Below are 18,144 nucleotides of genomic sequence, written 5' to 3'. Positions count from 1 at the left end.
AGACTTCCCGCCCTGAGGGGAGGGAGCTTCGGGGGGTCAGTGGCGGCGGGGGGCAGGGGGGAGTCGCCATTTCGTGCCTCAGGGCACGGGGGGCTGCCGCTTCGCGCCCCGAGGGGAAGGAGACTTCAGGGAGTTAMTGGCGGCGGGGGGCTGCCCTGAAGCGGGAGCGCCTCGAGGGGGTAATGGCGGCAGTGAGAGGGGGCGGGGAGAGCCGCCATTTCGTGCCCGAGGGGAGAGGGGGCCGCTCTTTCCCACTCCGAGGGCAGGGCGCCTCGGGGTGGGGGGAGTTAAGGGGCAGGAGGGAGGCGCCATTTTGTGCCTGCGGGGGGAGGGGGGTCACTGCCTCACCCTGAGGGGAGGGCGCCGAGGGGCGGATGGCAGCGGGGCTGGGGAAGAGCCGCTGTCTGTCACCAGTCGAAGATGAAGAGATTGTTAAGAGCTGCGTCGTTATTTTTGCTGCTTCCCGCACTGAAGAAGCAGCTGTCGGCTTCCTGCAGGTGTTCAGCGTTCAGCCTGGCTGCGATAGAGCTATCGCAGAGGTGACGGAGGCTCTTCAGAAACTCCGCAGGCCACAGCCGTTGTGCAGATGGGTTCCTTCAAACCCTCTTTGAAAATAAAAGCGAGACAGAAGGAGCCTTGTTTCCACAGCGGTTCCCCAATACTGCGTCTGGGGCTGAGGCAGTGGGGCCTGTTCAGCCTGAAGAAGAAACGGCTTTAGGGGGGACTGACGTAGAGGGAGGTGAGCATGGAGGGAGACGGGACAAATCCTGGGAAGCTCAGGGTCGGAGGGGATGCAGGCTGGTGCGCTCAGGGACTGCGTAGGCCTGGGAAAGCCTAGGGACAGCGTGGAGGTGGGTCCAGGGCGCCTGGACAGGTCCTGTTGCACACGTTAAACCATCTCTATCTGGGATTCACCGTGATCCCATTTTTTCCTTAATCCTCACAGAAATCCACTCCAGAGCAGAGCTTGTCTGAACATTTTTCTTTGGCGTCTTGTGTGGGAACTTGACAGCTGAAAACGGTTCAGCCTTCTGCATAAATAGGAGAGCAAGGCAGTTGTTGCAACCCAGTACGAGCTCTGTGTCTTCAAATTAAAAAGTTCGCATGGGATGGGTGTATTTGGGTTGTCATTAAGAAACAAGCATTCCTGTCTCTAAACTCAACGCAGTCGTGCACAATGAACTACCGTAAACAACGTGGTGTTTACACTTAAACGATGAGATAAATACAATTCTCCCTTCTGCCCAGAAAACTAAAGTGGTTTCTTCATTGTGGTTTCCAACTCGCAAACTGACAGGAAACAGTACGAGTGGAAGTAATATCAGTAAGAAAATGATTCAGTTCAATAAAATGGCTTCCCCCCCTTTCCCTCCACACACACGTTTGGCATTTTCTTCTGAAAAAGGAGCCAATCTGCTGCTCGATTTTTGCCTGAATTGTCCTAATAGCAGAATGAAACATTAAAAAAATGCCCCAGTAAACATGACCCTATCAACATAATGGTAGTTTCATGTCATTTACTTTGGTTTAATCAGAGCACAGTGATAATATCTTTTGGTCAATGTCTTCTCATACACTGACAGCACACACGTGTGAGTCCCCTCGCTGMTAAGTGTTTATAAACTAGTGGTCAGTAGAGCTAAAAAGTCCTCGTTTGTCTGTCTTCTGCCTCTGCCTTGATTTTTGAACCTTTTATTCTGGAAATCRACCCAAAGCTTCCCACCCTTCACACCAGAGCTGGGGGCTGATTGCTATTTTCCCTCCACATTTGCTTCCAGGGCTTGAGGGGGTCTCAGAACAGGGGTGAGTGTGAGTGTGTGCACATCCATCCGTTTCAATTACTCTGGTAATTTTTACACAGGTTAGAAAAGAGACTGAGGTTGGAAGGAGAGAGATATTAAKTCCCGTCACTGAACTGCACTTGTGAACATGCTGGCTGGCTTCGTCTGGCGCTGGGAGAGGGCAAAGTCCCCCAGCTAAGAAGGCTGCTGTGGAGGTGGCATGGCTCCTCGCTGGGTGGAGGCAGGAGGGCAGCAGCTGCGGGCTTCACCTTTCACTCCACCAACCTTGCCGTTTGCCTGGGAGGGTCACATGAGATGGCATTGGGTGAAGGCGCAAGGGACGCAGAATAGAAATATGTAGGGAAACAGACTTCGTTAGCGCTGGTGCTCCAGCTTTTATGCCTTCACGTTCATCCAGATTGCACAGAACAAGCCAGCCCCTCTGGAGGGCCTCCAGGAGGGGATAGATGTCTCCTTCTCTACCCAGACTCCCCTGTTCAGACAAGTGAGTGCTGCTGCATGAGGCTCTTGCCCCACCACTGCTGGTCCCCATATGTCCCAAACACAGGCCAACCTTGGTGTTTCCCTGGGGCACTGTCTGCGCTGCCTCTTCATCGCCAACCCTGTGGTCGCCCATGGAGGCACACGTCTGTGCTGAGCATGGTTGGGGAAGTGTGGCTTCCAGACGCGGCCCCTTATTGCTTTCTTGTTCCATCTTCACTCTCAATCAATGAGAAGAGCTTTGTTCCCATTGATTAGCTTTCATTCCTGCTAGTCTTCTGCCTGTATAAAGACAAGATTGGCTTTTCTTGGTGGGTCTCCATGCTCAATAACATTTCAGATCTTTATTTATTATTTATGCCTCCCAGTCAGGGCTTGTTTCCCTGCACAGCAATTGATGCTGCAGATGTCCTTAAATCCCAAGGCTCAGAGCTGCAGATTGGAGATGAGAAGCTGGCAGCAGTGCCATGACCCAGTGATGGGTTGTGTAACGAGCTTAACCTAGGACCACATGTCGCTGTGGCAGCTCCAAGCAGGGAGGCGTTCCCTGGGCCTCCCGTCTCCGCTAATCATAGAATGGTAAGGTTGGAAGGGACCTCTAGAGGTCTAGAGCTCAGCATACGGGGATTGAACCCGCAACCTCGGCATTAGCAGCACCGTGCTCCAATCAACTGAGCTATTTGTTCTGTGGCACTATTCCAGCACCCCAGACTGTGTCCAGAAACAACTTCTCCTCGCAGGAGGCCACGTCCCCCAGTGACACTGAAATTCTCATGTGCTCTTATAGAAATGGGGCTGGGCTTCTGTGGCATTTAGTCATATAAAAATTGTGTGTTTTGTCTTCTGACAGCAGCACGATGGGCCTCCCCCCCATCCCCTTAATTTCAGGGCACTGGTGTCTGTTGTTTCCTACTCATTGCTCTGGAACATACAGTTGGGATGAAATCAATGTGCTTATAGAAATTACCTCAAGGATTGGCAACGTTAACAAGTGGGGAGGTGTGCAGGCCATGGATTTGTGACCTGTCCCCAAACATCGCGGAGAGCTGTCGGACAGCACTGCATGCTGTCTTGGAGTGTGGCACCAATTTAAGGTCTCTCTGCTCTTTCCAGCTACCAATTTCACAAAAATCTGTTGAATCTTATTATTTTTAACACCTCTGTCCATCTGCCAAATGGTCTGGAAGTGACCAACAGGCTCAAAAGCTATCAGTGACAACAGGCAGATGGACAGATAGACAGCACAGTTTTATAGAGCCTATTTCCTGGGCAAAACAAGCTAAACATTCAAATGTTCTGCTCTGCTTTTACCACATTATACCATCCTATGGCAAGGTTACAGTTTTGTGTGAAACATCTAAAGCAATTTTCTCTAAGGGAATAACCACGCACATTTGTAGCTGGATATGTTTTCATGCTTAAAAAGAGAATAGCTGGGGAAAGGCTTTTGATGCAAAGTTCTTCCTACCCCATCAAATGGGAAGTTATAACTCCCAGGCCACACTGGTACCATCCAAGAAAAAAAAATGGCTAACTATAGATGACTAGACTTGATGGTCTTGGTATTTGTGGATTAAAAATTCAAACAAATTCAAACAAATTATTTCTTACAGCTTTCTTTAAAGAAGTGGGTAGGGAAGGATATACAAATTTTCTTCTACTGCTCTGAGGTTCATTTTCAGGCTTCCAGAAGCCAGGCTGCACCCTTGCCTCGCAGAGATCACAAGGTGCCAGATACTCAGTGATGGGGTAGGACTTGCCACAGGAGTGGTATAAATAGATATGCTCACCCCCGAAGCTCTTTCATCTGATCTGTTGCTGAATTTATCTTAAACTTCCTGTGCTCGCCTAACAGGCATGACACTGTTTGTGGCTCTGCTTGCAGATTGCTTGTCTCTGTTTGGAAAAAAAGAAAGTGGAAAAAAAAAATTATTTTGAGGCATCTAGAATGTGTAAATCATTTCCTCATAATTCGCTACTCCTGAATGTTGTACTCAAACTCTTTTTTTTTTTTTTTAAGCTAACTGGAGTTTCTAAAAATCTCAGACGGGGAAGAAGATGTACTTCAATTTGGTGCCCCAAATTTACTTAGCAAAAAAGTGATTAAATTTTGTTCATCCAAAGCAGACCTCATTGCAATGGTACTCTGGCAGTTGCTAATGAAAGCCCAATTTGGGGTTATTTCCTGCTTGGGTGCAAAACAAACTGGCAGAGCGGTGTGTAGGAGGCATGACGCGTAGCTTCGTTTCACGATTCCTGGCCTGGGGGCCAGGGTTCACTCACTTTGCTTGGCACTGGGGAGCCCGGAGATGCCACTGCCTTATCCTAGTCCTGCTCCACGAGCACTCATGTTGTGACTTCAGGTCACGACTTTGGTCATTTCCTGCTCTTCCCCACCACTGGCTTTCTGGTTCTTCATTGTTCTCTTAACACAATGAAATGACTGAATTATTTGCACTTCTTCCAGCTTTCTCTACTGGAAACTATATCTTATGTTCTCTTTTTGTGAACCAGATACTGGATTTGTGTAAAGACCTCTAGGACAACAGCAGCGAATGGTGTTACACCAGTGCCCGTGGCTTGGTGGCACACTGCAATCAATGCAGACTAAATCCAATTTCTTGTCTCAACCATCTGCTGTTCTGAGAAACAACAAAGCAGTGTAGCGTCATTGGCCAACTCCAAATCCCACTGCTGATTTCCCATCCACAGAGTTCAAACTCGCTCTGTGAGCACACTCTTACTGCGCTTCAAGCAGACTAATAAAATCACAAGGATAGATCAAGATTGCCTGGACCTTCAGCTTCATTTTCTTCAGCTCATCTGCTTTGCAGCCGCTGCTGTCTCCAGAAGGATGTGTCTGACAGTGGCAGCGTTGGCCACTTGCCTGGCTGCCTGCCAGCCACATCGCCAACCCTGGGAGGAAGCTGTTGGATGGGGCATGTGGCATAGGTTATGTGACATGTACAATAGGCTATGAAACAGCAACATCTAGGCCTGCAGAAGATGGATTTATAGGGGCAAATGTAACATTAATTGGAACTGGAAGTGTGTCTGTCTACTGCCAGAGGGGGAGGAAGCAGAGTAGTGACCTCTGCTAGAGCAAATAGTCTGAACGCTTTAGGGCTGGATATGGAAGACTGGGGCTCCGAAATAAAAGCCAGATAGAAAAACTCCAGAGCCTCATCACATAACGCTGGTACCTTACCGTGCTCAGGGTAAATCTCTGTGCTGCAGCTCATCTCTGCCCCATATCACCTACTGGTAGGAGTGCCTGGGAGTGGTAGGAAGTAGCCATCGATTAAGGGATTTATCCTGTCACATCTAATATGTTCTTTAACCCCATAGGACTTTTTTCCAAGTTCACTGAGGACAATCAGCATCACCATCATGAGCTCAGTTACCCCATCTTTGTCTTCTACTGCCATACCGCTTAGCTGTGCACCTGGTGAATTCAGCAGGACTGCATGTCTGATTTAAGTGAGTACATACATGCTCACAGGACTGAAGTCTAAGCTGATAAAAATGTCAGAGGAATTTTTGTGGTGAAAATATAAAAAAAAGGGTAACTAAAAATGGATCACACAGTTATACTTGCTACAGTTAACTATATGTGTAAGAAAATTTAATTTACAAAAGCAGGCAAAATCATAATATTGGTGAAGACTGTTTAGAAGTAGTTAAATATAAGATCTGATTTTAGGGGAGATCTAGATTTATAGATAAAGTAGGCTGGTTCCTACATTATTAAGTGATCGTGCTGGATTGTATTTAAATGGCATGATCTACATGAAAAAGATAATTTTTGTAATGCACTTTAATATTCTTTATGGGTTTAAAATGTACCAATGGCATTCATGTTGCAATCCAAATTCCTGTGTAAACAGTTGATATTGTAGTTTAATTGCATGACATTTATGGAAGTGAAAACTAGTATAGGATTTTTCTCCCATTTTATGCAACTCTGTTGTTCACCATTTCCCCTTGAATACACTGTATTTCATACAATTATTTTAAAAGGATATGGTGTGTTTAATTTAGCTGAGTTCAAGGGATTAAAAAAGAGTGAAAAATTCTTGGTCTAAGAAGCAACTAAATAGATAATGTGTTCTGCTAATCTTTGTCAGATAAAACACCCACTGTGGATTGTGATTAAAATGAGCTTTCCTTTAATGGGGATGCAAATGCAACAGCAGCAGCATGTCAAATTTACACCCAGAATTAATTAAGCTTCATTAGCAATACATCTCTGGAAGTTTCAATCTCCAGAGACCCCTGGAGTATTGCATTTCAAGCCAAATGCAGCGAGGCTTCATATGTTGGAGGGGAGGTATCACATGGTGTCTTGAGAAGCTGTTGTTCTGCACAGGATGGAAATTTTTCAAAAAAAACATGTGACTTTTTTATCAATCTGAGAACATGAAGCCAAGGCAATTAAGGAAACTGTATGTGAAACACACCAAATCTGCAGGCAATCCCAGGCACGCATACATCCAAAACACAAGCACGGAGCCTCTCCCATTCTGTTTGCCCATCTGTGCCATCTGAATTGGCCGAGCCTTCATGAGCAGGCTGCCCCGGCACRAGTACTAACTTCTCCTCGTCCACTTCCCTCTGGAAGGATTGCTTCTGCTCTGACACTCCAAAATGCTGACCCAAAAAAACATTTGTTTGCTAGCACGTTTGTTGGTGTGTTTTTGTTAAACTCACACTTTCTCTATTTAATAGTCATGCAAAGTGAAATACCCAGTCATGGAAAACGGAGAAATCCCTGTAACTTCAGAGTCACAGAGGAAAACTGCTGATGTTCAGACCTGTTATCTGCCTCAGCTGCTTCCTCTACCTCTACCTGTGCCTTCCTCTACCTCTATCTTTCTCAAGGCCTCTTCACCAAAGGCATCTTTATTCTGTTCCAAGACAGCTGTTCCAAGACAGCCAGACTGGTAACCACTGGGGTTGGTGCTGGTGATAAGCAATAACCAAGCAATAGGTTTCAGCATTTTTGCTGTCTGTGCTGAAAAGTGAACTAAGTTGGTGGTTTCAGTCAATTTCCTACTCGTTCAGTGCAGAACAGACACTGCTGGAACAATGACATTGCCCTTGGTACTGAACAATAAATACATGATTTGTGTAGCCCTTGACATATATCCTTGAATACCATCACCACCATTGGGCTGCTCCCAGCATCAGCAGTCAGGTACTAGCAGGGATGAGCCCCATGGCTGGTCTCTGCTCTGGTCGTGCTATGCAATGATGGCATTGGGATTAGGTCCATCAGCCCCTTGCTCACCCACCCCTCCACCAGCGTGAAGCTGTGCAGAGCAAATACAACTGCAGTGCAGCGAGGCCCAGCACTGCCAGTGGGCGATGCCCTTCGATTCAGGGCGAAGCCTGAGGGAAGATAGCTCAGCCCCCAGTCACCCTCTGCAGTTGCGTGGACAACCTGACTGCTTGCAGTTCTGCAGCCACTCTGCTGGTGTTCTCAAATCACTGTGAATGCCCGCTCACAACAAATCCAGTTTCCTTAGCTCTCCCACTCCCGCAGCCCACGGCAAGGCAAGCAAGCTGTCAGGAATCATTTGTTCTCTCATTTTTAAGCAGGAGGAATCTGAAGCTTGTGTAAATGTTTAAACATATGTCTCTCTTGAATTATTCAGTGTATTCTGCCTGCTTCTGGAGTTAATTAAAATGAAGGACAGTCGATAGTGAGTTCTCATGCTGGGGAGGAGGCAAGGCATGGGGAGAGAGACCGTTGATAACCACCTGGCCTTTTCTGTCCTTCTGTGCGCTGCAAGCTTGCCACACCTCAGCAAGGTGCTCAGTGCTCCCTCAGCAGCAATGACAATCAATCACAGTAAAGAATCATACTGTTTGTCTTAATATGAGGAGACTAGTGCATGCACAGCACCAGGGACTGATGCATCTTGAGCTAATTTTCCTTCAGGAGGCTGCACTGCCTCGTTTCAGAAGATACAGGGAATCATCCAAAACCAAGAACTGTTTCTCTCCTGAGTATCTGCAAACTGAGGGCTTGGTGACTGCATGATAAACAAAGTCGAAAAAACCCTGGGCACGTTCCAGGTGAGAAAAGCACGTGTTTTACTGCTAAGGTAAAGCAAACATTGGTGCATAGCCCAGAGGAGTTCCTCTGGATTTTGAAGTCCAGCACATGGTCTGATACTACAGGGAACAGGCATAACAATTCTTTCTGTATGGGACAGTGCACTGGACATCAGGAGAGTCGAGTCCTAGCTCTGGATCTGTGGGTTTGTGGCCAGCTACCTATGATTTTTTTCTCAGCTTCCAAGTCTGTTCAGCAGGGGTTGTGTAAAACCGTGAGGTACACTCCAGAGGCCAAGCTACCTTGCCAACAAAAGAGGAAACCTTAGAGGACTTGCCAGCTGGCTGAGATGTGTTTCTGCCATCTTGATGGTTCGGGGTAATCTTTGCTGTTACAGAAATGTAAGTCCTACGATCATTCCATAATTTAAGCAGACCTAGGCTTTGATTATATAAACAAAGCATGATTCAGGGTGGTTAAAGTAAATTTGTACACAAAATCTTGAGGAGAGCATTACAGTCCTGGGCAACATCCACGGAGCCAGGCTTCGGTTACTGCAAGCTTTTGCCTGGTATCAGGAGGAATCCACAATAAGTGCAGCCCTTGTCCTCTTGAAGGCAGTGGGTGTGGGGGGTTGAGACTGGGACCAGAATTTCACCTGTGATCTGAAGAAAAGTACACATCTGATCCAAAGCCCATTAGAGTCAACGTGGGTCTTTCCACAGGCTCCAGTAATGTTTGGTCCCAGAATGCATATAATATTAGCACAGTGAAAATGTGTAAATTATTCATCTACATGGACATTCCTGGCCCTCTCTTGCTCCTGGGAAACGTTATGAAGAGGAAATTATGCACTAAGTTGCAGACTGCTGACTTTTTCATCTGCCTGAATACAGAAATGATAACAGTAACTTTGATACTATACCACATTGAAACACTTAGTTCCTGTTGAGTATTTTTGTCTCCAAATAGGCTTTAAGTTACAGTTTCCCTTTGTGGAAGCTACTGACAAAAATCCAGGGCTTGCATGTCACTCTAGCTAGGAGGAACAGTCAGTGTGGACTGAAATACTTTTTATTCATTTCTGAGTCTTGGCAGAAGGGAGCAGAGTCCTGCTGCTGCCTTGGGCACAGGAGGAGCTGATCAATGCAATACATGGTCCATGCTCAGCAAACCACATTGCCATCCACACCTCAGCTCAAAAAAGTCCAGCAATCCCCAAAGGCCACAGACCAGTTCATTCTGTATTGAAGTCCCCCTGCATCCATGCATTATTTCAGCATAACTATCCAGCCTCAGACCCAAAATGCTGGCATGCCCAAGCAGCCTTAACTTTTTTTATATTATTATTATTATTATTATTATTATTATTTTATTTTATTTTATTTTATTTTATTTTTTGAAGCTGGTACCTGGCTGTGTCTCAGGGTGGTCTTAGGAGAAAAGTGAGTGTGTTTGCTGTGTTTACCTGGTTGTGTTCACTGTATTGTGCTCCTGGCTATTGTTGCAACAACTCACTCTTAGTTATCAGAAATCTCTGGAATGTGAGATACTGTCAAAAATATTTCATGCAGAAAGTAAGGAAAAATATATATATTCTGAGAGCATCATTCTTTGTTCACATGCCTGGGGCCTACTTTTCCCAATAATGGGCATGTGTAATTGTCATTAATGTTACTGCACAGTGTTTGCATTAGGTGGAAAAGGACCCTCTCACCTGGAAACCGAAGCAAGAAGGTAATCACGGCACTCCACTGGGAATGGTGAGAGTCGGAGTGCAGCTCTAACACATCAATCCAATTTAAGGGTAAGAAAAAGAAAATAAGATATTACCCCAGTTGAACTTGAGCATATTTGTAATGAATGAATGAAGTCTCTTCATGAAATTTTGCAAGCAGGGTGTGAAGATCTCTAGCTGATTTTTTCACTATTATTTGTGAATAACTTTGCAAACTATTTTCCATGAACAACCTGTGAGGTCAGATGCTGTTTAGGTAGGCAACATTGTATATTTTTCTTTTTAGGATCTAACTGCGCTGGTGAAGTGTTGATGTATAAAGTGCACCAGAATCGATAGAGAAAAATCAACAGTGAGTCCTTTGCACTTCTGTGAGCAGAAGGTGAGGCCAAGAGGGGGAACCCTACCATCTGCTGTGTCTAAATCCCAGATACTGGCTCCAAAAGCTTCCAGGATGCACCTGGTCCCATGAGAGTGTGTAGCACTGCCTCATCGCTACAGCTCCTGGACAGAGGCTTTCTTTATAAACCCTCAGCAGAGTAGGATGCTGCATCTCAGCTCCATCCCCGGTATGTGTCCACAACTCCCAGCCCCTCTGACAGCTCTCTGTTTTACAGCTTCCTGGAAGTTATCCGTTCACAAAGGCAAGCAGACATCAAGAGTGTATTTGCATACAGCAAGATGCAAAAGACAGACAAATCTGTACAAGTCCTAGCCTGCAAGGCTGTCTGCCCTGACATCCTTCCCCTTTTGGCTTAACCAGTCTTTCCAGGATCTCTCTCCCTGCCCTGCCTCACAGCTTTCTCTCCCCTATGGTTTGCTTCTTCGTTGGATGGTCCCACCACTAAACATGGCTCTCGCCAGCTCTGCCCTGCGAAACCTGTGTTACTGCCTGACTTGACTCAAAAAGAGGATTCTGCACACCGTGTTCACAGTGTTCAATGACAGCATGCTGTCATGCCATTAACCAAAAGACAGTTTCATTATCAGAGGAATGAGCTTGAAGATGGACAGGACTCATTTCGCATTGCACTTCATAGAGCTTTAATTGAGCTTCCTCTACATCTGAAGGGGAAAAGATGTGTTGAAGGGCTGAGCTGGTAACATTTCTGGTCATGTGAATAGACTTCATCGCAAAGTCTTTCTGATTTTCTTCTTTTCATTCTAGTTTGGCCAACATTTCCAGGCTCACATTTGGAAATTGCTTAGCATAACCTAAAACCTAGTTTGTCATTGTTACATTCTGGTACGTCTAATCCTTACGCATATCAGAACATGGCAATTATGTTAATTGAGTTGTAAAAGTGTCAAATCAAGAAGACATGGATTAAAAATCAAGGGGGAGTGTTTTGCACTAGTCAGAGGCAATCTGAATAACCAAAAATTAAAACACAGTCTGATGCACACTGGGCAGCACTGGACTTTGGGATGATGACTATATGCCTGAAGCTCTGTCAGGATGGATTCTTTCTACTTTCAGTATGACTAAAATTAAGGTTTTTACCGACATTTTATGCCATACAATAATATAAGTGTCACATTTAAAAAATGTATTTTGGGCAAAGGCAAAATCCGTAACTGGTTTCAAGGTTCAATGCTGGCAGACAATAGAAATCTTTTATCCTGCTCGTGTCAGGAGAAGCAGACACTGGCTGGCCCGCTTGCTCACAGCAGAAACTTCCACCCTTAAAAGGATCATTTATGGATGAGAGCCAGGAACAGAACAGACAATCTCGTCTGCAACCTCACAGCCCTGAGGAGATGTTGCAGGAGCAAAAAAAACTGTGGTTGTTCTCATGCAAAACATGAGTGGAAAGAGGAGGGCCTCCAGATGGGAAAAGGGACTTTCCTGGTGAAAAAGTCTGAGAACCATTGCGTTAGAACAAGTCCACCTGGAACAATAGCTGAGATGTGTCAGAACAAAATTGCCTTTACTTGGGGTCAAAACCATAAAATACATGAAGTTATCAGAAAACTGGTGGTCCTCAGAGAGCTTATTTCTGAGTAGAAAGTGATGTGACGGATCACTGTAAGCATGTTGTTTACATCTTTCTTTAACACATTTTGTGGGAGGAAGTGCTCCACTGCCAAAAAGACTCGATAGCTGCATTGTTCCTGTGTAGCAATATTTAGACATAACAAACCCACCAGTATTTATAAGAAATCTATCCAATTAAGATATCAGTAGGAAGCTACAGGAAAAAGAAATGGAGACTATGTCCACTGAGCTAGAAAGGGAGATAAAGGCTGCCATTAAACCTGATGTAGAGAGAAGGTGTTGTTTTCAAGCACAGACAGCGTTTTCAGTTCCTGTCCCGTATCAATACTCTAACCTGTAATTGTTTTAGCAGGAAATGAGAATCAGAATCTGAAGCCCAGAGGCCCACGTAATTTGAACAGGCAGCTTTGCTGTCCTTCGCCAGTACCTGAAGTATGCTGCAGTACACACAGGGAAGCTTTACTAAACATGCCGCAGCTAGCAGTGCTCACTGAAGTACTCGAGTTGGTTATTAAACCTGAAATCCAATCCAAAGCTCATTACATAAGGAGGCTTATTCCTTGGATCAGGTCCACAACAAAATTTTTATCTGTCTCTGAGTAATTACCTTACTTCCTGTGGGAAGGATAACCCAAAGGAACTTCTTTTCCATTTCTAGTACGAATCAGTGCCTTCACCACTGTGTTCATCAGTGAACACCAAAAGCAGTCCCAAGTGCAGGACTTGGAGGGCCTGGCTGAATGCCCCCTTACTTCCAGCTTAAGAATTCCACTATCATCTGCTTTCCTCCCAGGAAAAGGGAGGCTTTTTCTGCAAGCACTTGTGGGCTCCCAAAATGATAACAAAAATAGCTAAAGGGAGATATAAGCCAGGAATGGCCAGCCTGCAAGCCTACAGAAGTTCCCACTCTGCCTCTACTCTCCTGTGACCGGCTGCACATTTATCATTAGCCCGGACTAATTAGCGCTGCATGTCACATGAAGGAGCACACGCCTGTTGCTGCTGTATGACCAGAGACCACCAGGATGCTGCACAGCAGGAGATAACCACCTTCCAGTTAAGGGATGAGTGTATTTCAGTCCGGGTCAAGGGGCCTCTTCAGGCTTCTGAAAGAGGCAAAAAGGAAGATGAAGATTGGCAGTACTAAGCTTAGACTTTCATCTGTTTGAAATTTAAAGCTCTTGACAGTAGGATGCCTTTTTTTTTTTTTTTTTTTTTTTTTTTTTTTTTTTTTAATCATTTGTACAGTTTCTGGTACAATAGAGCCCTCCTCCAGAAACAGACTCAGACTGCTATCACAATACCAGTAATACTTTCCCCTGTTTAAATGACACACACTGGCAAATGTTCCATCCCAGCTGTACGGCACTGACACGACGGGCTTGCAGACACAGCCAGCAGCAAAGTCTGGCAGAAATGCCTTCCAGTAAAGGAAGATCGGAGGAGTCGCGTAAGCTGTGTAATCGCCGCCTTGGAGCAGACCACTGGCTGAGCTAATTCCTGCTCCTCGCCCTAGCAGTGACCAACACACAGTGTTTTGTAGGAAAGCACAGGACAAGTCATTGGACAATTATGAATCATCCAGTCCCRATGGAAGCGCTCTCTAAACATCACAGGGCTAATGACTCCAGTTAATGACGGTGTCAAGAATGAAGTGTGACCTCTGGCAACTGCTGCACCAACCCCCAACCTCCAGAGTCTTGGAGGGCCACATGCTTCTGCAGGGGGGCTTTCGGGAAGGGACATCAGACACCACGCTAAGGGGTTTGCAGGTCTCTGTTTACGTTATGCAAAAACCCCTCTTAGTTTTCACAACTCCTAACCACAAATTGGCCCAATGGGCCCCTCTGCTGTAACTTTCTAGCACTGCAGCCTAGCACTGCAAACACCCACACACAGCACCTCCGCACAGGTCTCCTCCCTGGGGGAGGCTCTGAGGCACGCGAGATAACCTTAGCCTCTAAACAGGATTTGTATTGGGCAAATGTTTTTTTTAACTCGTATAGCATAAAAAATTACAAACCCTGGCTTCAGCCAAGAGCACAATCCCTGATGACCTTTGCCTTTCTAGGTACTTTGATGAAGTAATCTGAAGGGAACTAGGAGCCTGCAACCTCCCACTCCCTAGGGCTCAGAAAGACACGGAACAAAGCGAGCCCTGCGCAAGGTCAGGCTTGCTAAGGTCAAGCTGCACCAGCGAACTGCAGCACCTCCGAAGCCTGATGGCTGGACTGTAAAATGAGCAGTGTCCTATGTATCAAGAGGTACACAGACTGAGCTAGGACACTAGGAAGTGATGGAATGTGCCCTTCCTAGGTGTTTACACAAGTAGGTACTTTGTGCTATCTCTCCACTGAGATAGTTTTATGACCCTTATAACCACCATACTGAACCCTATTCATTATTTGAGGTTGTTTCCCCTCCACACCCCATTCCCTTGCCAGTAGGGAGCAGACTTCGACCAAGGGTGGTGTTTTAAACTGCTTGAGGAGAGCATCTAAAAGATAGTCTGGTTTTCCGTACAGATACTGAGTCATTTCTGGTTCTTCCAGTACACAGTAACTTCCATCTCTGCTTTATTAATGCTCCAGCAAACGGCACAGGACACTGCTTCACAGCAGAACATTTCTGAAAGATCTTCCAAACAAAGAAAGTCAATTAACAGGCAAACTCGCAACAGAATTGAAGCATAATTTTTATTCAAGAAAAACTAGAAGCATCTTAACCATTGATTCCCCCCTCCCCTTTGGCTGAGGTAAGAGGTACACCTAAAATGAGCATCTTCCACTCCATCACTGTGCTGCATCGTAGTTGCACACGTCCTTCATTCTTCCAGCTCTAAGCAAAACCCTGCTCTTGGCTCGTCACTCCTGTGAAGCTCAGATGGCTGCCATCCTTCAGTTATCACAGTACTGTACCTTTACAAGAGACAGCATCAGCACTGTGATAACTGAGCCAGGGCAGCCTGTCAGTCACTGCAGCCACCAGCATTCCTCTGTAACACCGCTGAGCCGAGCAGGCAACTCCTGTCTTCTTGTCCTGTATGTCTAAAAGATTATTCCAAATTCAGATGCCCAACTGCCAGGTGAATGGCTCAGAAACGTGACTATTTAACAAAAGCAGCTTCATATATGAGGTTACATTTCAGCAAGCTTTCCAGGTAATGAGTAGTATCTCAATGAATGTGGTGGTATCTTCAATGCAGCTCAAAGTTTTTTTTTTTTTTTCTTCTCTCTTTAAAAACAAAGTAGCCACTTCTGTTCCCCTCCCACCTCCTTTAAATTCACTGGAGATGGAGAAGAGCATTAGATGTTTATGCTACTTAAGTATTGAATGTCATGAGCCAGACAGTGGGTATAACTGGCCAAGAGCCAGGGAAGTTAATGGTCCTGGTCCTCAGCTGTTGCAAACTGCATAGCTCCATTAACAGAGGGAGTAAAAGGGCAGCACCGCACCGTGACTGTGCTGCACGCTGCGCTGAGCGCACTACACTCTCACTGGGGCAGCAACACCACAAAATTTTACAGTGCTGCAGATATGTTCAGCTGGGCTGAACGGAGTTTGTCACATGTGTTTGTAGGGCTGGGATGGCAGAAGCCCACTCCTATACCTACCAGTGGCTTTGATGGGAGCAGCATCAATTAGTCAGACTCCAGTCTGCTGCATCTGGAAGCAGTGCCTAGAGGCTTCAGCTGTTTCAAGTACGGAGCTGGCATTTTAGGTCATGGAATCCAAGTAAAAAGCTTGTGAATTAAAGAATTACACTACAAAATGATTAAGAAAGAGGGAGGAGAGTATAGACTGACACTCGCATATATGGTTTATTATTATTATTACTAGGTGCTCTAGGTGACCCTGCTTGAGCAGGGGGTTTGCACTAGATGATCTCCAGAGGTCCCTTCCAACCTCGACCATTCTGTGATTCATTGCAATAAACATTATGGCACTGTTTCTCTCTCCCTTGGCTAACGCCATCAAATAAATGAATTGAATTCTGAAATAAGTTTAAAAAAATCTCTCAATGTGTTACACTGTTTTATGAGGTAAAAATGAGTTATTAGGTTTTTAAACATTAAGATGTTAGACTTCATTAGTACAGCTAACTCATATTTCTAACAGGAAAAACTAGAAACTCCAAAAATGATTCAACACTAAACAAACAACTTACCTGGAAAAAGTATATCTTGATACATTACAGAGTGTTTTCAAGAGACAAATATATAACATTCAGCTATGTCCAGCTACTATCAAAATGCTGTCTTACAGGTTTTGAACTCAAGAGGGCAATGGAGGGACAAATATGAAGCATCTGAAGTGAAGCACGCAGTGAAAAAAATATTTGTACATATTAAAACAAACTACAAACATACATTACATAAAAAGGGAACAGTCAACAGATTATGCAATACTGACGTAAGATGCTGACACAGATGAGTTAAACATATATCCTAAAACTTGATTTGCAAACAACTGTAAATTAATCAGCATCATTAAATAATCTGTTATTGCAAAGAAAGAAAAACTAAAAAAGAAAAACTCAGTAAGAACAAATATTTGGAAGTTTTGTACATATAATGGCAACTTTTCAAAAGAAAGCGGACTACACTAAAAAAAAGAACCATTTGTACCCCACTTAAAATGTTATTACAACATTATTATTATTGTACCAGAGGAAAAACTCTACCGACTTCAGTAACATGGCATAAAGATACAAGTGGGAATTTTGTATTTCAGAGGTTGAAGTGATTAGAAAGGGATTGCTATTTTATGGCTCAAGTATGTCTTAATCTCACATACAAGATTTTATTCCATGCTTCAGGAGTTACTATTATACCATTTAAGGGGAGAAGGTTCACGACTGCAAAGGTGAATGATCCTTCCCCACCAGCCACTGATATAAAAATACTATTGAAGTTACATACATATTCCAAGGGGTGATGCCATTTTCTCTAGAGCAAATACTCCAATACAAATATGGTTTCTCACATACCATGTGCACATGATGATTTTGCATTGCTTAAGTCAGAATAAAAATACACAGACCTAGTGTAAAAAAACAGAAGTACAAATGTGCAAATAATTAAATTCCCTATTATTCCTCTTTTAAACTAAAAAAAAAAAAAAAAAAAGCACATTAGTTTAGGACATATTTTTGTGATATTTTTGTTCACGTTATTGCTAAAGTACTGTATACTTCCTTGATTCTTTTTCAATTCTCTTCCAGTGTTTGCCGCCAGATCTTGCTTTTGCAAGTCTTTTGGATTTGTCTAGATGCTCTTTAAACTGTGATTCCACCTCCTGCCCCTTTAAAGCTACCAATTCAGTGTATTTTTCGAGCTGTTTTGTAAGAAAAAAATGCCTTTAACGCTGCACAGACAGGATTACTAATATCCCCTGACCCTAATGCAAAAGCCTTGTGATTCTTCACCCTACACCTGTCAAGTACATTTGACTACTACAGCCCAATCTTGCCTTGCATTTCCGGAAGCTTATCAGGTGTGCAGGCAGCAAGAACGAGCTCCCCCCGATCAGTGTTCTTTTAATAAAAACTTCCAGAAACCTAAACAGAAAAAGCACAAGTTGTGAGAGAGAATACAATGATTTTAAACAACTCAACGGCTTTGATACGCACAAAAAACGCTGAGTTTTAAGAAGCGATGCTGCAGGAAGCGACAGTACCTGGTGGCGCCGGGGCCAGCGCACCCGGCGCCGCCGGAGGAGCCTCCCCAGCCGCGGCACCTGGAGGCAGGGGGCAGGTTTAGCCACAGGGAAACGGGGCGCCAGGGAGCCCCCGGCGGCGCCTCCCCCCAAACCCCTCCCAGCGGCCGCAGCTCCCGCGCCCAGACCGCGCCCTCCCGGCTCACCCGCCCCCCGGGCGGCCCCCCCCCGACCCGGGCGGCCCCACAAGTAACCCCACGACTGTCCTCTGCCCCACCCCTGGATGGGGGCAGCGCCCCACCTGACCCCCACAACCGACCCCCCCCGCCCAAGACACAGGCAGCCCCACACGTAACCCCACAACCGACGCCCCCCCCCCAGTATCGGGGCAGCCCCCCAAGTAACC

At 45.3% G+C, this 18,144-nt stretch overlaps 1 long non-coding RNA gene across 2 annotated transcripts; it reads left to right on the top strand.

The window, feature by feature from the left end:
• The first annotated feature begins 112 nt into the window (after positions 1 to 112).
• Positions 113 to 1,110, top strand: LOC146595256 (uncharacterized). 2 transcript variants are annotated; one of them, XR_014895969.1, is made up of 3 exons: positions 113 to 179; positions 498 to 739; positions 947 to 1,110. It is a non-coding gene; the product is annotated as an uncharacterized LOC146595256 (long non-coding RNA). The 2 variants fall into 2 exon arrangements; XR_014895968.1 differs by lacking the exon at positions 113 to 179 and having other exon boundaries at positions 399 to 739.
• Positions 1,111 to 18,144: the final 17,034 nt, after the last annotated feature.

This window comes from Rhea americana, unplaced genomic scaffold, assembly GCF_003343005.1.
Source record: "Rhea americana isolate MKP2758 unplaced genomic scaffold, rheAme1 scaffold_230, whole genome shotgun sequence".
In the NCBI taxonomy this organism is placed as follows: domain Eukaryota; kingdom Metazoa; phylum Chordata; class Aves; order Rheiformes; family Rheidae; genus Rhea; species Rhea americana.
Note: the sequence above shows the minus strand (reverse complement) of the source record. Positions and strands in the feature narration are given on the sequence as shown.